The sequence below is a fragment of the Argentina silus genome (assembly GCF_951799395.1).
Source record: "Argentina silus genome assembly, chromosome: 7".
In the NCBI taxonomy this organism is placed as follows: domain Eukaryota; kingdom Metazoa; phylum Chordata; class Actinopteri; order Argentiniformes; family Argentinidae; genus Argentina; species Argentina silus.
Window position 1 is genome coordinate 531,220 of NC_139661.1, and position 25,168 is coordinate 556,387.

A 25,168-nucleotide genomic window follows, 5' to 3' on the forward strand; every position below is an offset into this window, starting at 1 on the left:
CTCAACCCGCCAAAACCCCAACGGTCCTTACGCTGTCACCTGCACTACCTAGTAGCGTCAGTACTGCGCACTGAGTGCGCATAACATCAAATGCACATATATAACAGGCTGTTCCAAAGACATTTATAATTATCTTGCAATTTCTTCTGTGACAGCATAGAGAAGAGCACAAGATATTTCAAACGCTTGTTACATCCTTGTATTGGCTTGGTGCCTTCACATATTTAGCAAAACTCATGTGACATAAAACTTTACTCGTCTTTGCCTTCATATTTCCTGGTGCTATTAATCAGTTTCATTATAATACCATCTAAATGGCAAGTAAAACTTGAATCCTATGACACTTCTGTGTTTTTTTTTTCTCTCACTTTGTTACATGCGTGCATTCCTTTGAAGCTCACTGTAGCAGCGTAACTTTTTGTGTGCTTGATGTTATGATGGTAAGGTAGATCTACTAGTCCGACTAAATCAAAATCACCTTTCTACTGATTCAGCACCTCTCAGACCACATACAGAATGAAAATGAATATTGTCATCATCATGGTTACAACACTATTGTTAGGGTGCTAGGTAGTGCGAGGGACCCAAGTGCGGAGAGACACAGCGTGAATACTAGAGATAGGGGTTTTAATACAAAAGAGGGGAATGGGGTACAAACAAACACGGGGAGCAAACTGCAAAACAAAGGTGGAGAAAGCAAACTCCGCTAAATAAGGTACACACTTCAACAAGTGGAAAATACTGGGTACAGGGTTATCACGGGGACCAACAATACGGACGGGCAGACAGGGTACTCACAACAGGCGGGGAGAATCTCAGACGAAGACATGGGGAACACACAGGCTATTTATACAAACAGGGGACAGAACACACAGGTGATATGATTCAAGGTAGATTGGGAGGCACTGACCCGTATAGCCAGAGGGGGGTGCCAGAGTCACCAGACAGCAACCTCAGGCGTGACAACAATAGTGATCAATGCTGTTTTAGTTCTTTAGTTCTTTAGACAAGCAAGCATCAACTTTCATGCCTTACTGCATGCAATGCACTATGAACGGGATCTTATTTGGAAAGTATCCTCACCTGCCCCTCTCTCTCTTACACATATACACACGCACACACACTTGCACTCGTGTGCGGTCCCTTAGCTCAGACAGCCTTGTCAGACAAGCTGCCTACATAATGAAGCCCTCCTATCTTTTCGTATTAAATCTTTCTTTCTCATCGGGTCCATTTTTTATGACATTTTTCATATATGCAAAGTACAGAAATCTGAATTGATTGCGCGTGTGTGAGAGAGAGCCCCACCCCTACTCTTGAAAGACGCACAGACAGGCAAGCTCGCACACACACACACTTCTATTTAGATGTTAGATTATAACTTTACATTGAAATATCAATTAGATTATGTATTTATTCATTAATTTATTATCATTGCAGAATCAATTGTTGCATAGTAGCCTGTTTAATGTGAATGTTAGTGTGTATGATGTCACACTTAGAACTTGAAGTCCAATTCTGCATATAATTAATTTTATTTCTGAAACTAGACATCATAAACTACATATTACTAAACTATTAAAACTAAAACATTTTTATCTGTATTAAACCGCTTTGACATTTTTACCCCAATGTCATACTTTGGCCCCCTCATTTATGGAATGACCTACATATCTTATCAGAAAATCTAATTAGCCATGTGTCACACATATACAATTAACCAGCCATTAGTTTTTCAACAAATCCATCATTCATCATCCTATTGCTTTGTTGCACTAACAGCAAACCAACATAAGGCGAGTTCCAAGCCCTGTTTAAGGAACGGGTCTGACATAATAGATCACATGAGATCCATTGGAATTGAAAAGGACCTGCCATTGCCATTCATTGCTGTAGTTGGAGACCAGAGATCGGGGAAGAGCTCTGTGCCTGAGGCACTTATTGGGGTGGCACTACCCAGAGGGAATGGTGAGATACTGTGGGCACTGGCATAGTGGAGCAGAATTGTTGGGCTATACTCATACATTACTCCGAAATAATTAATGTAAATGCATAACTGTGATCTGTGCTTATTGATTGTTTGTGTGTGTTTGTGTGAATTGATTGTTTGTGTTTGTTTGTTTGTGTGAATCAGCCAAATGGCCTGATACTCTACTGTAGTGTCAGGTTATCTTATTTGTGTGAACCAATTTAAACATAATATGATGATGAATGCAAACTATTTTTGTAGGTGACCATTAAGTGTTGGCTCTCTTCCTCTCTCCATTTTGAGTAATTTTTCATTTACAGCTATAATTGTTAGATATAAATAATTTAAATCATAGCGCTCGTCAATAATTTAATCAGGCTTGCCTTTGAAGGAAACCTTGTGTGTTTAGTCAGACATGAGAGAGTCACATTAGCATTGAGTGCATTGTTACATAATTATATTTTATTTGGACTTAATTTGTTCCAGGTATTGTCACCAGATGCCCCCTGGAACTCAAATTCCGTAAAGACAGGGGTGTGGTGTGAAAGGCTGTCATCTCATACAGAGGGGAAAGTATTGAATTTGACAACCCTTCAGAAGTCGCAGCACACGTTGAAACAGGTTAAATTAAAATATTATATTATCGATAACATTATATTATCATTATTATATAATGTATATTATTGTGAAACTGTTTGATAACGTCAATAAAGCAGAAGATCTTTCTGTAGCTTTGAAATATATTCCCAACATCACAACCCCTAGAGAATCGGTTTCACATGCCCCTATAGCTAATTGCATTCAGGGAGTTGTAGGACACTGTAAACTGAGGAAGTGAAAGGGCTGCAAAAATCTGAAAACTCAATAAAAAGTGTGGTGCATATGGGTAATTTTACCGTTAATTAAACCGTTTAATTATATTATAGTTTCATGATGCTCTATGATTGCTTTGATAGGTACTACAACTGTTTGAGGGACAACAAATGCTTGCTGCTCCAAGTCAACAATGTCATGTTCCTCCTTAAGGATTAACATACGCCACTGTGGATGTATTCTGTAGTCCGTTCTGACTGGAATCTCATCTGGGGATGTTTTTGCCTTAAGACAGGGTACCCTGCATTTTATTTAGTTTTTTTCACCGGTATCTATCTGAACCAAGCAAAACAAACACAATTCCCTCCCTCATCACCTTTTTGGCAGAAATGTCTCATCTACAGGTAGCTTCATATTACTATGAATCAAATGGCAGGATTCCCTATGAATCCAACATACAGTACATTACTTGAAGGAACTCTTCACTTCAGTTTTTGACCTCAAAATCCAGATCACCATAGAACTTGTGGGCATGTGAAAACAGCTACCAAATGCATTTATAGATCAAATGCTAGGTATTTTCTAAAATTGTTTTTTGTTCCTGGCTATTTAGATAACAAAGACCACTAGTAATTTGCTGTTGAGTTGTGTTAACAATCTGTGAAATGTTGCTTTAATGTGCCCCCACACACCCTCTCTAACACATTATAATAATCATATTTTCAATAGCCCAGAATGTGTTAGCTGGAGTGGGAGATGGTATATGTGATGAACTGATCAGTCTGGAAATCATGTCCCCCACGGTGTGTGATCTTACTCTCATTGATCTACTGGGGATCGCCAGAGTACCCATGAAAGGCCACCCAGATGACATTGGAGTCCAAGTAAATCTTAAAGATTTACTCTGTGACTTCCTGTAACTCTTGCCTCTTGGTGAACTTATACATGCGAAAGGCTCCCTTAAAGTTACCATCCGCAGTCCGCTGATTGGCGGGCCCACCACTTTGTTTACAACATGAAAAGTGTGGTGTTGTGGCTTGTAAATGAAACAGTTTTTCTAAGCAACTGCTCTTAAGCAATTATGCAGTTCAGGGGTAAAATCATAGTAAGATTTGAGGTTATAGCAACACAATCTGCACCTTTTGTTCTTTACTCACATCCTATGAGACTGTAGAGCAGGAAGGAAGATGTACTTACTGTAGGTACAGTAGGCCAGTGTTTAAAAGGTTCATGGTTGAGAGACGGTAGTGCGGGGGTGCTGGGGGAGTCAATTGGCCTATCTCACATGTTTTATTTGAGGTATTTCACCTCTGCAAAACAACCAGGGGGCATTATTGAGCAATTCTAATGGTTAGGCTTGTTGTTATACAGTGCTCATATCTGCATCTCCACTTGCCCCATTTGTGAACTGATATTAATTATACATTTAATTGAATTTGTATTATTGTAATTAATTTTCTTTCCATTCTGAATTAACAATAATGGCAGCCTGACTGAATTATGAGTTAATATGTTTGAGCTGCGGTGACCGCCTATAGCCAACAAGAAAGACTAGCAGTTGCCAATACTGACTTGTTCTGCTGTGGTGACCGACAGACCGCGGTTCCTTTCAGCGAAGAGAATGGAGACTTTTAACTTGAAAACGTGCAAGATAGCTCTTTCCGGTTTTCATTACTTCCTGTTTTTGTTACGCTTTCCCATGGACAGTTGCAGCGCTACTCAAATAGCCGAAAGGCTCCGGGAAGCTCTGCAGGGTGTGAACACACTTGAGATTATTTAAAACTCCTCCTTTCGTGCCAAGGTGTACTTCTGTTTGTATCCACCAGAAAGCCCATGGATTGAAGCTACAGTAACCCTAACCCCAGTACAACATAAAGCACACATAGAGTGATCAGAAAATCGAGACAGCTCGCACAGAGAGCAGGTGAAAACATTGTATTGTACTGTAAATTCAATTAATTGTCCAAGCGCAAGGTTTTCCTTGCATTTATTGGTTGCCTCTTGCACAGCCTTCTATGAATCTGTGTAGTCAGCTGTCATGTTGACATGCTGTTATTCCTATTATTCTGTAGGCTATAATATACACAATTCATAAATGTTAATCTGTAAACAAATTATATTCTCACTCTTACAGCCCATATCTAGCGAGTCATTTGTAGTTGCCTACAGTAACTGTCTGTATTTTTACTGTTACTTGTTGCCCCTGTCCAGCTTATCATGTCTCATAGTTGGTTACATATTCATCACTTTCATAAAGGTGTCATATCATTTTTGTAGTTTGGGAATGGCGTGCTCAACTCGATATTGACAAATTGTTCGGGTGCAGGGTTAAAAGCTCAGGGTTAAGAGCTCATTTATGAAAGAAAAAACCCACACTCACGAGAAGGTGAGTTTAAGGTCAAAGGAAGAATAACATCTTAAACAAAATGGTTTATGTATTGAAATGTCCCAATATAATAGACTGTGGGTTCTATTATGTTTGTAAAACCAAGAGCACAGTAAAAGTAAAGATCACATAACACAAACACAATATCAGAAATCATGATGATAAGTCCCCAATATTTAGTTTCATGTTTTTTTTTATTTTTTATTATTGACATATGTAATGCTATGAATTATGCTCTATTTACATATTACTTAATTGTGAAGCACTTGTGTACATCTATGGATGTGAAGTCGTTTATAAAAATAGATGACTAGAATAACAACAAACAAAGAACTAGAAAAATTTGTTCCAGAAGAAACTTGTGGGCTTGAAAAGTCTTATTTTGGTAGCAGATAAGTGAATGATTGTTTGATTGATGGGTTGGACGGATGGATGATTGAATGATTGGTTGGTTGGGTGGATGATATATGATAGGTACTATAGATCTACAGATAGATAGTCGAGAGGTTAGATGAGAGGTTAGATAGATACTGTAAATAGACAGATAGATGAGAGGTTAGATATAGATAGATAGATAGATAGATAGATAGATAGATAGATAGATAGGTAGGTAGGATGACCCTGGGGTAGTTCGGTGGAGTGGAAAGAGAGTTGGTTGGTTAAGTGGTTGAGAGTGGTTTCATTGGGGTAGAACTGGTAGCCAAGAGAGTGCATTGTTGTGTAATTGAGTTCTAAAAGTTCCATGGCAGTTGCAGTAATAATGGAACTCTCAGAATGTCAACATTCTGTTTTTAAGTTTTTGAGTGACAATTTTTTTTAATTACGAGCAACTCAAGTTAGACACTAACCACTAAATTCACTGTACCATTACTTACGCAGGGCACTGTATTTCATTTCCACATTAACACTGAATTCACGCAGTCAAGTTGCGAATACTAGCCTAGTTAGCCTATCTTTGTCCCTAGATAATGTAGCTGTGGTAGTGTCATCAATATGCATTGTGCAGATGGCCAACTTTCAATTGAAAACAAAGGTGAAAAAATCACAGTAAGCAGAAAAAACATGTACTTTCTTTTGTAGATTTGCTTCTATCACAGAGAATATGAATGCTTACTATAAATATCAATCACATTCATCTAACATTTTCAGAAAGAAGCAGATAGTTACAACAACAAAAAATGCATTACTGATTGCATTTACATGTATGGAGTAGAGGTTTACTAATGAGAGAAATAGCTATAATGTGTAAGGAAATTATTTTGTTTGCCAACACCTACTCAATAGATTTTTGTGTCTTACATTGAGTCTTAAAGAGATGCTACGGGATCTTTGCGGCTATGCAGGTATTTTTTAAGTCTTTCTGTTTGTGCTTGAAATGAAGCTATAGCTTGTGCGTGTATAATACATCATATTATTTACCCAGCGATATGGCCTTGAAATCATCGCAAAATGCATAACTTTTCCAAAAGCAATTGAGGATTTTCTCATGAATGATCTGCGGTGGAAACACCCATTTGAAACTCAGTAATGTTTTCAAAAGCTTTGCGTCATTCTAGTGAAAAAAAAAATCCATACTGTATCGATAGTATGGCTGTTAGTATCTACAGTATTAGATCTATTTATTTAACCTTTATTTTAGCAGGGAGTCCCACTGAGACCAAGGTCTCTTCTACAAGGGAGCCCTGCATACACACAGTTTACAACAATACATAATACACATACAAAATTACAACATAATAAAACACAAGAAACTGCCTGACTTGCAACCCGAACGTAGCTGGTTTGAATCGCACTTGGGACACTACTTTTTTGTGCTAATTATTGCTAATTCTTGTTGCTTATGCTTATATTTGCTAATGCCTTCCTCGACAACTTACCCTAACCACTCAAAGTTAATGCCTAATACTGCCTAACGGCCACACAATTTGTAATTCATGTGGTCAAGCATGCGTACACATTGGTCGTTTTCTGTGGCATGAACATGCGTCCGTATCGGCATAAGATCAGATTGATTTTGTTTTTCCAGCATTAAGCACCAACCTCAGCCTAACAAATGCTCTCTGCAGATCAGTGAATGCAAACTGTAGCTCAGAAAAAGCCTGGTCAATCGTGGGGGCAATAGCTTATACAACAGTGTCATCAGCATATAGATGCAGGTTCAATTATTTACAGATAATCCAATATTGTTGATGTAAAAAGAACCAGACCAAGAATTGATCCTTGTGGAACACCCTTTGTTATGTCCAGAAAACCTAATTTAACACCATCAGTTAAGACACAGTGTTCTGTCTGTTAAATAATTTTCAAACCATCTACATGAATCTAGGATTATTTCAGACAACCTCTGAATGAGTAGTTAATGGTCGACCGTATCGAATGCCTTGGAGAGATCTATAAATAAGACAATGTTTTTTCTGATCTAGGCAATTTCACACATCATCTAAGACAAGCGTAGCAGCTGAGACTGTGCTATGACCAGGCCTAAGTCTATTAGTAACTAGTTTCAGTATTCTACGTGCACCGATCCCGTCCAATCACTTTAGCTGTTTTGCAGAAAGGTGCTCAACATTTGCATTTTGTGTGAAAACAGTTAGAAATGCAATTAGACTAACTGTTTGGCTCATGTATGTTATTGTGGTGTTTCATACAAATGGTTTAACATGTAATGTTGACATTGCAACAACAGAGGCCTTGCAAATGGTGCAGGAAGTAGACCCTGAAGGCACAAGAACTCTGGGTAAGGAAACATGAATAACATTTTTGGCAACGTTGTTAGCATATTATAGCCTAATGCTTTGTAAGCCTGTTACAAAGCCCTCCGAGGGAGTTTGGGAGAGATCGTATCAAAACAAGCATTCCGGAGAATGTCCCCCATGCTTCACTATCTCAAGTCCAAAACACTACATGTTTTCTGCCCAGTCTACGGGCTCTAACTATCGCAGACCCTTTCACTTTTAACAATGCAGTCTAGGCAAATCATACTGATCTAGTAATCGGTATGGTACATACACCTAACCACGCTACCAGAGCAGTGGCCAATTCACTGGTAACACTTAGTGAATTGAGGCTGAGTGTGTTTGAAAATGATCAGGATGCCATCAGTGCCTGTACAGTGCCCGGGAGCCTGTGAGAGCCATTAACAGCAAATCTTACACTTTACGGGCCACAACGTTATGTTTATCTCTGGGTTTCCTCCGTTTTCGCACCAGGAGCTGATTGGGCTAAAAACATGTAGTGTCCGCCTGCCTTTACACAGGCATGCTTTTGATGATCCCAATTCTGACAATATAGCAAATGGCGAATAGTGCAAGACCCCTTGTAGGTCACAAACCTCCATACACCATACACCCAGGCACACTTCTTAATCACAGGCTTACAAAGGTTGTTACATTACATTTGATATACAATATTTTAGATGTGGTGTACTGTAATAACTACTTTTTATTATCTTTTGTGTCCCAGCCATTCTGACAAAGCCAGACCTGGCGGACAAGGGAACAGAAAATAATGTATTGGAAATTGTCCGCAACAAAGTTGTCCCACTTAAAATGGGTTGTATAATTGTGAAGTTTAGTTTGACCTATCTTAAAGGGATGGTTCAGCCCATTTCATGTTTAGGTGAAATATCTTCCCCTGAGTTGTCCTCATAGGCCAGTAGTGAAATCCTTTTCTGTATGCCGTAACCGTTATGGTTAGTTTTGTTGAACAACTGTGACACAATATAAAATGCTCATGGGGTGCTAACTGTTAGCCTGTGCTGATGGTAGGAAAGTAGAAAACGTTTGGTGTAAGACAATATTTCACCTAAATATAAAAATAGGCTAAATCAAACAATAAGGAACAAAAAATTCTACAGCCATCACGTCTTTGTGGGCTATACACATGTCAATATGAAAACACTCATTCCACTAGTTCTAAGATTAGCGCTCACGAGCCAAAAACAGGTCCCCGTTTTATCTGATTGGACAGAGGGGGGACACACCCTCTCCCATGAGCAAAACCTTATTTTAGTTTGTTAGTTTGTGGGCCTTACACTGAGGACTGTGTGGTCTAATAAGATTATATCATGAACTGTAGTCAATGTAGTCAGTCAACAAAAGTTAAAGTTTGAATAATATATGTTTAGGCTTGTAATAGTGGAAATAACAAAGTGTTTCCATGTCGACATTGTGTGTGTAGCCCACAAAGACATGAGATGGCTGTAGAATTTGTTGTGGAGATGTTTTTAAGAAGTGACACTGTGACACAGTGGTTGCTGCTTCCACGTGCATGGCTAAGCCAGCAAATAATGCTCAAGAATAATAATTTTTAAAAAATGAAAAAAAATGTGAAGAGCACGTAGTGTTCTTGCATGTAGCAGAGGTGGTTGAGGGACTAGGCTTAACATGGTGTCAACTTGTCTGTGACCTGAAGACTCTTGTTGACAGAGTTTGTTTCAACTGTAGCTAAGTAGGCTCAGGCTTTTAATAGCAAGCATAAAAGTGTGTTTGTTACACAGATGGTCACACATGGACACACTTCAGTGGTTCGTCAGGAGTGCCGTCTATATGTCAGATTACATTTGTAATATCTCTCCTCTTCAATGTACAGCTGCCATGCACACACTCCCCATGGTTGTGCATGCCACTATTCGCATTTAGAAACACCTCATATGGTGAAGGTGAATATCATCCCTTTAGAGTAATAATGCAGACAAAGGGGGGTAGCTTTGTGGTATCTGCATTTCTTAAAATATTCAGAGCCCCAGACTTTACAGTTGAACCAAGTTTCATGCTTTCATGAAAAAGTGAAACGATTCACTCAAAGGTTTGATGCATATTGTCTGACTATAATAAATAATGGACAATGGGGCAATTAAAACATTGGAGGGGCAACAGGCTTTGTGTGTATCACATTCCCTTGACAACGTTTGTAGATTTGGGAACTATATTTCTCAGCACAGGGCAGAAACCACCACAATCTATCACAAAATAAATACTTAAAGTGTTGTTTAGTTTTCACAATTTTCAGATTTGTTGTATAACCGTTGTATAAAAGCAATAATGCCTTCAAGGCTGTGATTTATCATCAATATTGTCACTTGCTAGGGGTTTGCCAGCACTCCGCTATGTCGTGCCTAACAACTTCCCATACCTGTGACAATATTGACAATAAATCACGGCCTCTCAGGCATTATTGCTTAATTATTTACTTGATAGAACATGTCAACCCAGATGTGGTGCCTGTTAACTTGTTACTTGTGTTGTGCTTGTTTCCGGTCAGAAATGTCTTCCACAGCTGTCAGAGGAATTAAATCAACAGCTAAGGGAGGGACTGAGTGAGTGTCAGGGTGGACCTCCCCTGGACCCTGCTATGAGGATGAAATACCTTATTGATGTGAGCAACCTCTCACTTTTTATTTGTTGTTGTTTTCAGGAGGTCGGCTAGTGTATAGGGTGAATATCTGTGGTGCAAAAAAAATTGCATTCCCTTTCAAGTATCTTCTATATTCAGGCACTTTTTTGGGATTAGTAAAGCATCACTTTAATGTACCTACTAGGTAGCTGTCTTTGAAGGGACACGTTTATCATTTTCAACCTCATATTCATTATGTCCAGCACCATACCAGTGTCTACATATGTGAAAACTACGAATATCGAGTAAGTTCTGTAGTCAAAAAGATAAGAAGAAGGGATCTTAATGAAATTACCCCCTTATGATGTCATCTTTTTTTTTTTTTTTTTTTTGTGATTTTCAAAAACCACAGACGTGGCTGGAAACTCGTTTTAAACAAAAAAAATAAAAAGACAGATGACATTGGGATAATTTCCTTAGGATCTTTTCTTCTTATCATAGACACTGGTATGGTGCTAGAGATACTGAATTTGAGGTTGCAGAGAAGCCTTTAAGGATATTCACTGGGCTTTTTTGACTGTGGAGTTTACTCATGAAATTATTGCAGACCCAAATCTCTGAAAAGATCAAGGTCAAGGTCACTTAAAACAAAAGGCTGTAAATAATGTTTTATTTCTCCAGATGGGATCAAATAGTACAGTGTACCAAGTCATCTTGAAAGTTATTTTGCATTATTGCATTGACTATCATCTTATTGCATTTTTCATACAGTATAGGCATGATGCTGTAACATTTGGTTTACTTTATATGCAATTAAGATACTAATCACATGCTCTAAAATGGTCATTTTCTTTTCTTAGATCATTGCAGGTTTCAACAAGAACATTGAGCGACTCTCCTCAGGGAGATTGTGAGCGGGCAAAATCTATTTGCTCTCCTCTGAGATTAATTTGCACTATGGATGGAAAAGCTTAAAAGCAGCAAAGAAGAGTGTAGGAGATAGTTTGTATGATTTGTGACAAGCTATTGATCCAATAATATCCCAATACAATAACACAGTACAGGATACTGGTTGTCCGTTATCATTGGTTAGAATAGTATACTGTAGAATTCTGTTACAAGCCACTCCTGAGCGGAAGCCCGCCTCTGAGTGGTTATAGGATCATGGAGACATGATAACATGGTGCAGTAGGTCACTTTTGTTAAACACAGGGTCAGTGTTATTCAACTGTCATTCTCATAGAAAGTAACGTTTGATGAGCCATGCATGTCACTTCTGTATTTCATGTTTTTCTGTGATCCTGAAAGATTTTTTACCGATGCTCTATTTAATCAAAATGGTCAAATGCATGTCAACAGAGTTGCAGTAGGTAGCCTTCAATCTATATACTATTAAAAATGGACTATCCAAATAGTGTGGTACCTGGGTAATGTTGGCTAGGTACAGTAGCAGCACTTCAGGATTAGTCTTAATGATTATAGAGAATTTTTTTGAATAACTCTGAAAACTGTTTTCCTCGATATAGGCCTCACAGTGGCGAAGGAAGTGGTCAAAGAATATGACCCAGAGCACAGGCGCAGTGAGCTCCCATTTTTCAGTAACTACAATGTATTTGAAGACATTATTCAGACACAAGTGAAGAAACTGAAGGACCCAGCTATTGACACACTCAAGGCTATAGGACGTAATTGAGTAGCCTTTAATTACATCTTAATCAATATTTTTTCACTTTCAGGGGTTATCACAAGGTATTAAAGTAACATGTGTGTTTGTATGTGTTTTCCAGACTTGGTGCATACTATTTGCGGATTAGTCCAGGACCTGCTTTGCGAATTATCCTTTTCTTCAAAGTGTCTCAATGGTAAGACTTTCCCATTTGAGCCCTGGTTACATCTTGGATACATTTTACTTGTATTATCTGAACATGATGATCCGATCACTATCCTGTCTTGCTACAGTAGACAGGGCCCAGCCAGGGAAAAAAAAAATCCCAGTTTTCAGTGGATAATGCATGTCTTGCAATGATTATGCATGATTATGCACTCTTGCAATTGAGCTTTTGAGCCACACATTTTGCTCCAAATCCAATATGGCTGCCATAATACCATTGAATCAAGGTTTAATCATCTACAATTTAAATTCCATGATAAAACTCAAACGCACATACACAAGAGTGGGCTAATGATGGCGTTGTTTCAGCTAAACCTAGGGTATGGCTCAAAAATCATTGCCGCAAAAAATCCTAATCATCATTTGGTTAGAGGGTCTGGGTCCTCTCCCAGCAAAATGTGGTCTTCTGTAAGCACATTTGAAGCGATTCTACATCATAGAATTGAACAATTCAACATTTTTAACATCAGTTCACTTGCTACGAGCCACAACACTGAAAAACACTGGGAAAAACTTTGGGTCTCCCTCATTTCTCTGTAGGAGATGAGGGAGACATCTCACTATGGGATATGTATGTATACCCTATTCACTGAAACCCTATTCAATCATACCTGGAACAGGCTGGGAGTACTTTGCATGGCTGACCCTGCCCCAGCCCAGCCTATAAAGGCTACTGCAATGCACTGCCATTTCATTCTGCGAACCACCTCTTCACAAGCCCGTAAAAGAGCAAAAAAATATCTGATGAGAGGTCTCCCTCACCTCCTCAGAGAACCGGGATTACATACCATAACCCAAAGTTCTTTCAGTCTACTTGTTCGACATCTCACTATGGGACATTTGCACAATACCCCGCTTGCCAAAACCCGTACAGAAAACCTAAGTGACTACATGCAAATGCCCAGGACCGTATGAGCCAAAGAAGGCGCAGTGACATCCAGGTGGTAGAATCTCATGTGAGGGGAAGCCCAATTGGCTGCAGCATAAATCTCAGAAACAGAGATGCCTGTGATCAGAACTGTATGCCTCCACTACATGAGTGAGAAGGCGCTGTTTGGATAGTGCCCTACCCCGTACGAGGTCGGCGAAACACACAAGTTGATCAACCCCTGATTTGTCCTTGTAACTGTGTAGTGCACGCACTGGGCAGAGAGTGTTCAAACACCTATCCTCCGGAGAAGAAGCGGCAGGGGATGGAAGGAAAACAGTTCAGTAGCACAACATCATAGAAATTACTTTGGGAACGAATGTGGCGTATCATAGGATGTATTGTAACTCTAGAGTTGCCAAGGGCAAACTTGAGTGCATGAAGGATGAACCAAGAGTGCATGGTGGTTGCTACTGTGCTTGACCGTGGTCTAGCAACAATGCCTCAAAGTCGATGGTCACCAAGGCTCGATTGAGTGCTCGTAAGTGCATCAGGAACAAGTCCCAAAATGAGACAGATGGTCTGGAGACTGAGCGGCATCCTCCTTTCACAAAACAACGGACAAGGGGGTGTGCCCCTATAGTCATTTTACCAGGACTAACACGGAATGCCATCAATGGCAAGTCCTGTAAGACAGGGAGGGCTGTGGGAGTGGAGCACTGAAAAGGGCCCACACCCCACCCCGCCATCCCCAAATGGCCTCCACTTGAGTTTGTGTAGACTGTGGAGAGGAATAGCACCCTGAATCATGGCTGAATCATGTTCGGGCAAAGCCCTCTGAGTGTAAGTTGGACCTCTCACGGGCTAACTCATACTGTAGATCATGAACTCAGGGTGAGGATTAAATATTTGGTCCTGCGATTGGGATAGTAAGTCCCTGCCAAGGTTGTGCAAAAAGAAGCTGTGCTATCTCTACCCCCCGAGGTCTCCCTTGCCAATCAGGAGAAAAGACTATGTGACCTCACTCTGTTCAGAGTGGGAGAAATTAGGCTGACAGGAGGGAATGCATAAAGAAGCTTGTGAGAAGTGTTGCGCTCCTTTATTGCTAAAGACAGACGGCAATGCATGTTGTCCTGTGATGTGTAAAGATCTACGGTGACCCTGCCGTGACAGATTCACATATCCATTTTCATGAGTCATCATTTCCCTGCTACAACAGATGGTCGCTGCTCCAAAGCAGCAGTTCCCGTGTTACAACCAGGAGCTGCTTGGAGCGCATCCCTCCTTGGCAGTTGACATACGTCACTGAGGATGTGTTGTGGGAGGACTCTCCCCTTAAGGCAACCTCTTAGCAGACGGAAGGTGTCTCTCCACCGCTGTAGCCCCGTTAGGCATGTCGTGGAGACAAGCATGCATCCGCGCCGATGCAGAGAAGGATCCAGATAGCTATGACCCATTGCTGGAATTCTCTCATGAGGAGGAGGCCAAGCGGGACTACCACTATCCAGTAGTATCCTCAGACACATTTAGTATGAGGTGTTTCGTGGCTAGGAGAAACACGTCGAAGTATAGGCCAAAAGCGTCTCGTCTGTCCACAGTGGGGGCAGCTTGAGCCGAGTCCTCTGTAGGACCCAGAGGGAGACTGCACATGTGCACCACTGTTCTGTACGGAGCATCAGGGTCTCCACCCATTCCCCGGGGGAATTTGGCAGGGTCGCGTGCACAGGCACCCTAGCCGAAGGTCTGGCTAACCTGCCTGTGAGAGTTCAGCAACAATTTGATTGTTTTGCAGAAGCTCCTCTCACCAATTGCCCGTTTAGTGTGAGTTGGGGGCTTGTGAGCTACACCTGGAACAAACAGTGTGCCTGTGTTATGGGATGTCCCCAGTAGCTATGTCAGGGGAGCCAAATGGCTCTATGTGTTTCGCTCCTTCCTCCGTGATGGGATGGGGAGCTCCACTTGCTCCCAGTGGAGCAAGAGTCAGAGCGACACCCATGTCCCGGACCCTGGGTGTCCTGGCGTGGCTCCTGGGTGGTCTGGGCTGGTCCCTGTGCCGCTACCATCAGAAGAAGAAGAAGAAGAAGACTCTTTATTTGGCCATGCAATCAATTCTCATCAATTGTAGGAATTTGACATGTGCACAGCCCTCCCGAGACAACACACACTGCACACACCACACCCCCATGGGAGGTCTGGGCTCTGGGCACAGGGCAGCCATATTCGGCGCCGCTGGAGCAGTTAGGGGTTAAGTGACTTGCTCAAGGGCACAACGGCAGTGGTAGGAGCCTTAGATATGATGCCAGTAACCTTCCAGTTAACAGCTCACATCCAGCTCCCTCCTAGGGTGGGGATCGAACCAGCAACCTCCTGATTGCTGGCCGGCCTCTCTAACCTCCAGGCCACCTGCCACAGAGGTGGCTCTGGCACCTTGGGGATCTTGAAGTGTAGGAGGGCAGGAAACTGTGATCCGTCTGATCTCTTTTCAAAAAATAAATTAGCATAACCCACAATCGGCTGTGCTCACCTTCATCAGCGTGATCCTCAACTCCCGCAGTATGACAGTCTGCATATCTTCTCAGTCGGCAGACAGCATTCCTCCCTTCGGGACTTCCAAGTTGTAGGAACTGATAGAACTGTGACTCCACTCGGCCTGCTGTCATTAAGAGTACTTCAGGTGTTCCAAGCAAAGAGTTGTTATTGGATTCAATGTTCATTTTGAGATCGGAACTGTGCGACCCTTCAGTTTGTACACTTAGTTGCATGCTGTCCTTCAATTATGTGTATTTAGTTGCTAACCATAACTTCAAATAATGAAGCCCAAGATAGGGTATGCCATTCAGTCCCATGTACAAGTCTGAAGCCCATGGGGCTCCTTGCTTGGTGGATGACTTGCTGCAAGAGTTACTGAGTTACATGGTAACAGTGTGACAAGAGAATCGCTGATGCACCTGTAACTCCAAATGGAAAATGAAAACATTGTAACCATCAAATGGGTTCGCTGTGCTGGTGCAGTTCACAAATCACAAATTATTCTGATGTAGCAAGCAAATTAAAACCAGAAAATCTTTATTTATTGAAATGCATTTTGTGAGATCAGCCTGGGAAGGGAGAAATTCTTGTCATATTATGCGCAGTGATCATTCAAATATAATGGTAAAGAGGTTTTGCCGTTGTTTATCGTTATTTGAGCACAGCTGGAATGCGCCTTTTAACCAACCAGGTTGTGCCAGAGTTGCCAGATCTAACTGTAACATTCCACTAGGAGTGTTGAAAAGTGCAACATGTAAAATACTTTTACATAACAAATATATTTAAGTGCATTTTTAGTGGTTCCCAAAATAACACATTTTCAGTACGCATTGAAAACATGCACACTTTAGTATACGTAAGTATACTTTTTTTCCGCTTGGGTTCCACTTAAGCTGGAATTCTAGATGGCTCTGAAACTATTCTTGCCGGTTCTCAGAGTTAAATATCCTGGTGTGGTCGGGCACCGTCACCCTGTATCAAATCAACCTCCAAAGAGGGACGAGGTTCACACAACAAAATATGCGCTGCTTTTTGGTTGCAATCAAGTTTAATTTTGCATGCAGATGATGATTATCACCTGTTGTTCTCTCCATCTCCTGCCTCCTGGATTAATTCAGATGTAAGCATATAGTTCTGTGGCAAGTCACCTTGTTTGGTTGAATCCACCCAGTATGTCTCGTAGAACAAAGTACTTGTTTCTCTTTGAACTCGTAGAGCAATATTGAGAGCATCCAGTTAGAACAAGAGGCCAAAGTGATGGGGAGAATCCAGGAGTAGTTTGAGATGGAGCTTCAGGTTTACACACAGGATGAGATCTTCTTCCAAACATTGAACTGCGACCTGCAGCAGTCAACGACAGCAGGGCCAAATACCCCAACCTGCTTAAGTCGTACTATGAGGTAGGCCTACAATGTAACAAATGTAATATCAGCGCAGATCATTTTTAAGTGCACATTCTGGAAACGGTCAGTAGTACTGTACCTTGCAATAGTAGACCATTTGTGGACCAGTAGTTCCTTGAATGTTAGCGGGCAGTTTCAACTTGTACTTTGAATTCCTAAGTCTAGCAAGTTGTAGAAGTTAGCAGAACATATCTGTAACCCTAAAACAATGTTTATAGCAACTTCATACTGGAGTGTAGGAGCAGCTAATCTGTGAAACAATGTTAATAAGGATTTTGTTCAGGATTTCATACAATATCAGTCTTGCTGCTGATAGATCAGGGTTATGTAAACTTGTAAAGTACACTATATTGCCATGTACAATCATTTTTATCCAGTGCATTTTCTGACGTTTCCAGGTCCTACTGCAGCAGCTGGCGGACCAGGTGCTAATGCTGATCAGATATTTCATCCTGAAGGAGTCTGCACAGCTACTGGTCAGCGAGATGCTGGGCCTGCTCAACATGGAGGAGCCAGACGAGATCCTGCGTGAGGAATCAGAGATTGGCCAGAGACGGGTGGCCATTCAGGCCCGTGTGGAGCATCTCAGTGTGGCCCGTGATAAACTAAACAGCTTCTAAGAATTGAGCACCAAACAAGGGGACACAAATGTTGAGATACTGTATGATCAAAACAGACCATATTACTCATCCACAATACTTACGTGCAGATTGACTGTTAACGCAGATTAAAATATCATATTACATGGTCCTCTCATTGGTATCAACATTTGACTCAACATTTTACTGTCAAATTGTCAATCGTGACAATGACAACCTTTTATTTGTAAAGTGCTTTTAACAACACAGTTCACAATCTTCAAGACCCTCCTGCATGATGTTGAAGTTCCCGTTTTGAATGGTCTGTGTGTCCTCAATGTGGCCAGCAGAGGGAGCTAGCATTTCATGTTTGACTTGCCTTAGCTCTCAGTTTCCTGGCTCCTGGATCCATGGACGCTGCCATACATTCATTGATTCTACAGCAGAACAGGATGGAGCAGATGCTGGATGTCCTAGATTAGAATATTGCTTTATTGGCTAGATATGCTCAGTGTCTGCACCAGTTTGCATCTAATTGAATACAACTAAAAGCAAGAAGAATTAAATTAAATTAGTGAAATGAAAAATAATAAGATCTGATTATACTTTATTTTGTTTGTCTTTTATTCCCCTATGGAAAAAGTTTAAAGTCTATAGTATACATGCTGATTTTTACAAATGCTAGAACTGGGTTGGAGCTTTTAGGTAACAAGTAGCCTATATTAGGGGTCCATAGCTATTGTAACAGGTATTAGTTGTGTTGATATCCAATTAGGCAAAGCCAAATTGAATTTATTTGTTCCAATTTAATTTCTTTATTCCTCTGAAATCACTTGTATGTGGCACAAAATTGAGGAGACATTCCAGAGGCTATGCACTGACCATGGAAAAACTTGGACTCAATGTAATTTGAATGAATCCATGGAAAGGATGGCAGCATATGGCTCCATCTGCACAGGGTTATTGTTATGGTTGGCCCACAGTACATGGTTCCTCCCTGGGTGGGAGTCTGGTTGTGCACTCATCTGCTACTATGTGGGGAGTCCCAGGTGCTTTTTTCAGGAGCCGCAGTGGAAACGGTTCTCCTGGAGAAGCGCAAAGTCAGGGTTTCTTTTCGTAGTTGGAGCAGACTCAGCGATTTTCACCAACGTGGAAAAAGTTCATTGGGTTTCCCAGTGACCATTTCAAATGATATTATCCTTCAGGGTGCATATGATAGGAGCAAGAAACTGCACTCACTGTAAATAGTCTTGAAATAAGTAATTGTGTTTAATTCCTACAATGAATTGAATCTTTCAAGACGTTGTACAACTACTCATAGCTGTTGTTGTAAGAAAAACGAGAGATAGAAATGCCAATGAGTGACCATACATATTCAGTGATACAGTACCTATTGAGAAAAATAACTTTGAAAACTCTCACTGTACTTATTGTACAAAGGATTGCAATGTTTGTACTGTCATAATCAAACTGTACACCAACCTGTTTCAACAGTAATTTCATGATTAATTTGTATACATGTGTACCAGTTGCAAGTGTTGGTGGACAGATATGTTCTGCAGCACGTTAGATTTAGGAATTCAAAGTTTAATTGCGTGCCCACAGTATAGTCTACAAGGGTGCTACATTGTTTTGCCCAGGAACTCAAAAGTGCACATGGTTTATCAATATTAAATTATTATTAAATACTTCCACATCTGTGCCAATATTGGGCAACAGCTTTTGTTATTTAGGCTGTGATATTTTCATTTGTAGTGATTATTATTCAATGTGTAGCTGGATATAAATGGCATTGTTTTGCACACAATAAATGTAGGTCATTAGGACTCTCTGTGATATGTTTATGCTCTGAAATCTTAATTCTTAACACTCAGACACATTATTTCCGCTGTGAGAAATTTCGTGATTATAAATATTATATGAGGGTTCGGATAGGTGTGTGACAAGTGTAGCAAAGTTTTTCCAAAATGTCCCAAACTTACTCCTATATTCCTATATAGGTTTAGAAACTTGTATTAATAATAATAATAATAATAATGCATTTTATTTGGAGGCGCCTTTCAGGTCACCCAAGGTCACCTTACAGAAGAGAAGTAAAAGCAAAAGCATGACATCAATCATTAAAAACAAAACAAACAACACATTTAGATAAAAACAAGTGCAGAGTGTCCAATTTATAGAAAGTATGCCAGTTTGAACAGGTGGGTTTTGAGTTGGGACTTGAATGTTGTGATGGAGTCGGACTGTCTTATGTGTATTAAGCTTACTCATCATAGTCTTATAAACCCAAAATGCCGATCAGTCCACAGCTGTCCTTAAAGAATGAATTCAACTATTCCTGTCCTTGGTATAACTAACTGCGTTATGCAAAGTTAAAACATCCAAAACACCAAGTATGCTTATGTAAAATTCTACACCTGTATTAGGCTACACTTAATTCAAATAAAATGTCCAACTTCCATCAAAGTGAACATTTCTTGATCAGATGTGTGCGCACCCAGGCAGCTACTGTATATGGCCTTTTGAAGCACTTTTTCAGGTACAAATGAAACGGTGCACATTAAGTTTTGATCCTTCTAGATCTAGATTTAGATCTACTCGGACAGCTGTCTAGACATGCAATGGAGCAAAGCCGCTACATACTCTGGTTGACTAATCTCTAGCCCTGATCTTTGTTGCAAGTGGGATAAATTGTTACCAGGGCAGTGGTTTATACTCTGGGGTGTTACCTAAACTTCTAGCCCGAGGAAATTCCCGCTATTTAGCCGCTAACATGCTAGCGACGTTGTATGTGGCCCACCATGTTTGAGTAACTGGTCTACTTATTAGCATTATTGGGCTATTATATATTACAGTACTGTATGTGGTAGCCCACACATGTCTATCAGTATTGGTCTCACACGCTGGTTCTGTGATATCCTATCTGGGTGTTATCTGTGCCACGACTCACAGAGGAAGTTATATTTTTCCTCTGAGTCATTAAGGGCTCAACGTGGCTGAGGTGTGCTAACCTGTTTTAAGTGGGTGTGTGTTCAGATCCAGAATAGCTGAGGTATGAGTAATATGGAACCTAAGGTGTGTCCCATTACTTGTCAAAAAGTTAAAAAAAAAAAAAAAAAAAAACTCCTTTCTATTACCACTAATCCTCTTGACCAGGTGAAGTCCATTTCAGATACCTGTCAAAGTCGACTTCTGAGGAACCAGTCGTGGATGCTTCAGCAGAGATATTTCCCTCCTGTGTGACATCTAGCCAACCCAGTCTGATATCTAAACAACTCAATAACTCCCACTGCACTTCATGCTCAAAATGTATTTGCAGTTTTACTTTGATCAAATTGAGCTGGTTTTTGTCATAATAATTGCTCAACAAAATAATTCTTAAATCAACCCACTGATGGCATGTTGATGCCATTTATATGTTTATGCAACTGATATGTTTATACAACTGTTACATTTAGCCCTTCCATTTTCATTGGGACAATGTGCAACACACTGGATTTAAATCAAACATTTACTATGATGTTAAAGTAGAGATTCGCAGCTTTTATTTGATGGCATTTGTGGACATATTGGTTTCACCATTCATAAATTACTTTGTATGCATAGTCCCCCTATGTTAAGGTACCCAAAAGTAATGGGACAGATTTATCGAATCCTTTGCATGCAATAACTGAAGTCTGCGACTCAATTAACTCAAGAATGCATGTTCAATTGGATTTCAAATCAACATTTTTGGAGTGTTGAGCTGGAAGAAGAAAATGTTTTCATTGTCCCATTACTTATGCAGGGCACTGTATTTATTTGATATGTACAGTATTACGGCATAAAATATTATTACTATTAATACTATTATACGATTGGTATGAATTTATGAATCGTGTCAACATGATAAATAATAAATAAATCTGTTACAGTAAATGTTTACCCATCATTAGACTATATTTGTTACATGTTTACCGATCAGGGCTCGGGCACCCACAAATCCCCAGAAGAGAGATTTTGGCAACCAAACTCTCCCCAGCAAACACATACATAACCGCAACCTTGAAGTTGGGCTGTGGTTATAATGACTACCTTCTGTTAACGTAGTGTTATGGTGGCATAAAGTTGGTGTCATCCTGGTGCCAACAGAACAAATCACACACCTGAATCAAGCTGATCCTAATTGGGATCACTGGGCACTATTTGTGACAAGGTAGCCTCCAGACTTGACTCACAGGGCATTCACTGAAGGGGGGCAGGTGTTAGATCTCTCATAGAAGAGGGTGCGGCAAAATACGACTGACTTAGCAACTATTTTCTAAAAAATATTGAATTATTTGTGTGTGTTTTTTCCCATCTGTTAAAGCTACAAGCAAACATTTACCAACACCAACGTTATGTAGCCGTTATGTTAAGCTATGTTATTAGTCTCACAAACACTACTACCTTTGGAAGTCCTACATTGTCAACTTGTCAGTGTGGGTGATTGATGCATACCACTACAATATGACTCAATGACAAACAAAGGTTTTAAGATAGTTCATGTATTCAGCTCCATTTATAATTTATATTTGGCTAGAGCATAAGTTAAATAAGTTCTCTTAATAGTCGGCTGTGGCAACATAAAACGTAGCCCTCGTTGTCACCTCATAGGCAAAAACATAAATTATCACAGCCACTCCGTACTGGGTACGTCCCCTGACAAGGTTGCCCATCAGTCGTCTCCAGGCAGGCTAAAAGCTGCACACTTGTCCCGACCCTTAAAAGTATTTCATTGGTATGTAATAGCTACCTTCTGACAAGGTTGACACTAAAAGGAGTAGGTTGACACAACGTTGCAACAACGTGGCTTTGTTTGCTGGGTACTGAATGGTTGCCCAACCGTCAACTAATAATCAATAGATAAAGTTATATTCTACAGAGTCTTCCAGCAACATCTGCCCAGATGAAATTGTGGAGAGTGTCACCCCATCGTCAGTTTTTAAGGGGGGTAGGTGAGCGAATTCGTGCTTCAAGGAATACATTTGTAAAGCTTTACTGCAACATCAGTTAGAATGCAATAGAGTGAAGAAGGCATACCAGCCTGATAATGTGGACCAGAGATGACTCGGGTAGGACATTTAGTGTCGATCATCATGACAGCACCAGTTAGGCCGCGCAGCAAGGTGGGACTATAACACCACTAGGCTGTTTTTCACTTATTCTTTTCTGTTTTAATTGTAGTTCAAAATGACGAATGGCATTTGGAATTTTCCATCAACACTTTGAAAAAACGGTAAATGACGGACAATTGTCAGTTAACAGAACCCCTGATTGATGAAACATAAACATGCACGGAGCTTATAATTCTAAGGCATGAAAATTACTGGTTATTGGAAATTGAAAACAATAAAATAATAGCCTTATGTATGCAATGGTAAATGACTGTGATCTCTCTGTGATGTATACAAGCCCTCTGGAATGTGTTAATGCTGTGGGGTCATCTGAATAATTGATAGGATGAGGTCTCATTGGTTCTCCTTGCAAACAGCTCTTAATTTAAATACTGGTTGAAGCTGGGTATAAGTACAGAAGTAGAGGACCGATTCTTTCTGTCTTTGTGTCCTGATCAGAGGTCCCAGGTGTTGTTTTGTGAGTACAGTAACAGATCATGTGGTCTGTATTTTTTTCTCTCTCACTCTCTACCTCTCTCTCTTTCTATCATTTACCATGAGGGTTGAATGTAACATGTTTCTATTATGTATTGCCTTGTAATTGTATAAGTTTACAGTACTATTAAAACCTCATTTAATTAATTCTAACGTGACCATTCTTGCACTAATCAACACAAACTCAACAATTCTTAGCACATAGTGTTATTTAAATTACTTGGAGTCAGATTAATAATATTAAGATATGCTTTGATGTTAGCATAGGCACATTTTCTTGCCAACTCTTTGTATTGTAACTGTCATCCTCTAAGGCCCTACACCAGCATACACAAATTACACACTTTGTTTTTTTACGTTGATCTCATCATTGAGCATTTAAACATATTTTATTCATTCATGAATTTCTTTCTAAATCCTGCCATTTTCCCACTCATCAATGAACATGGCTCGATTGAAAGCTGTGTGATTGGTTTGTGGTCATCAGAATTATCATAATGATGCCGAAGTGGGTAGGATGTCCAAATTCTCACCACTACTCCTCAACCATATTCTCCTCCACTCTTTTCCTGGGGTAGGAGACAAGTGGTAGTGGTAGTGAAAAGGAGTATGAAAGGTTTTGGGACGCACCACTAGTATGAAGTTATTGTAGGTGAGAGAGCGAGAGTATCTACGTAGATGTGTGTTTGTGTATGAGTGTGCATGCACTCTTTGTATACTTAATCTTATTTGGATGACGTGCGTTTGCATCTGTGCTTTTGTTTGTGAGCGGATGCACTTCTGCCTGTGTGGGGTTTCACTTGCGTTCATTTATTTGTTTGCCTGTGCGTGCATGTCTAGGTATGCGAGAGGGCACTTTGGCCTGCGCGCGCGTGTTTGTGTATGGACCTGTTTACTCCCCTCTGTGAGCACCCACTGTGACCCGCTCCCTTGAGCCCCTAACTGATGTGTGGCGGTGAGCCAACCCCCAAACATGCTGCTTGTGTGTGTTTTTTCCCTCTGCATCTGCACTGCCCACCCCATCTAGCCAGAGTCACAGCGGCATTCTCCTCCCTGGAGCTCAGGACACAGAGGCGCCTTTTCACGGGGACTTTGCAAACATATTGGGTCCAGAAAGAAGCTCCTTTTGACTGGGGGGAGCCATGGAAACTGGCAGTGACCACAGAGCCCAGTTTCTAGGTATCCTGGTGCCCGGAATCGAGGTACAGTCTCGGAGCCGCCTGAAAAGCGGCAGAGATAGAGGTGTCGGCGAGAGTGTGAAGCAGTTTTTCAGGGGGCCTTTGATTGATGGGTGGGAAACAGAGTGGCCATTCTTGTCAGGCATGTTGGGGGAATTTTAAGAGGCCTTGGGAGATGCTTCCGAGCTCTTTTGGAAAAAGGAGGAGGGGTCGTTAGGGCGGGGTGCGGGTGGGATATTAACTGGGCAAGATAATTAACAGAAATGTAAACGAGGCACTGTGATGGTGTGGGTGTGTGTGTGTGTGTGTACATGAGCATGTGATTATGTGTGTGTCTGTATGTGTGTGTGTGTGTGTGTGTGCATGAGTGCATGTAGGTTCAGGGGGTTCAGGATATCTGTCAGCAACAGTGTCTTCTTTATATAGTCCTAACTCAGGGGGCCAAAAAGAGAGCTCAGGGTCGAGTTTCTGTGCGTCACTCCTCTTTCCAGTCTACTGAGCACAGGAGGCAACTTTACAGAATGCAACAACGGATCCATCCACCTAAACTTTACACAGTGCAACAAAACTCTTAACTTTACAGAATGTA

The 25,168-nt window shown here is 40.7% G+C and overlaps 1 pseudogene across 1 annotated transcript; it reads left to right on the forward strand.

The window, feature by feature from the left end:
- Positions 1–314: 314 nt before the first annotated feature.
- Positions 315–17,813, forward strand: LOC310806934 (interferon-induced GTP-binding protein Mx-like; annotated as a pseudogene). The gene is made up of 11 exons: positions 315–321; positions 1,840–1,968; positions 2,456–2,590; positions 3,512–3,688; positions 7,759–7,905; positions 8,631–8,723; positions 12,029–12,187; positions 14,644–14,768; positions 15,082–15,295; positions 17,105–17,190; positions 17,592–17,813. The product of its transcript is annotated as an interferon-induced GTP-binding protein Mx-like (transcript).
- Positions 17,814–25,168: the final 7,355 nt, after the last annotated feature.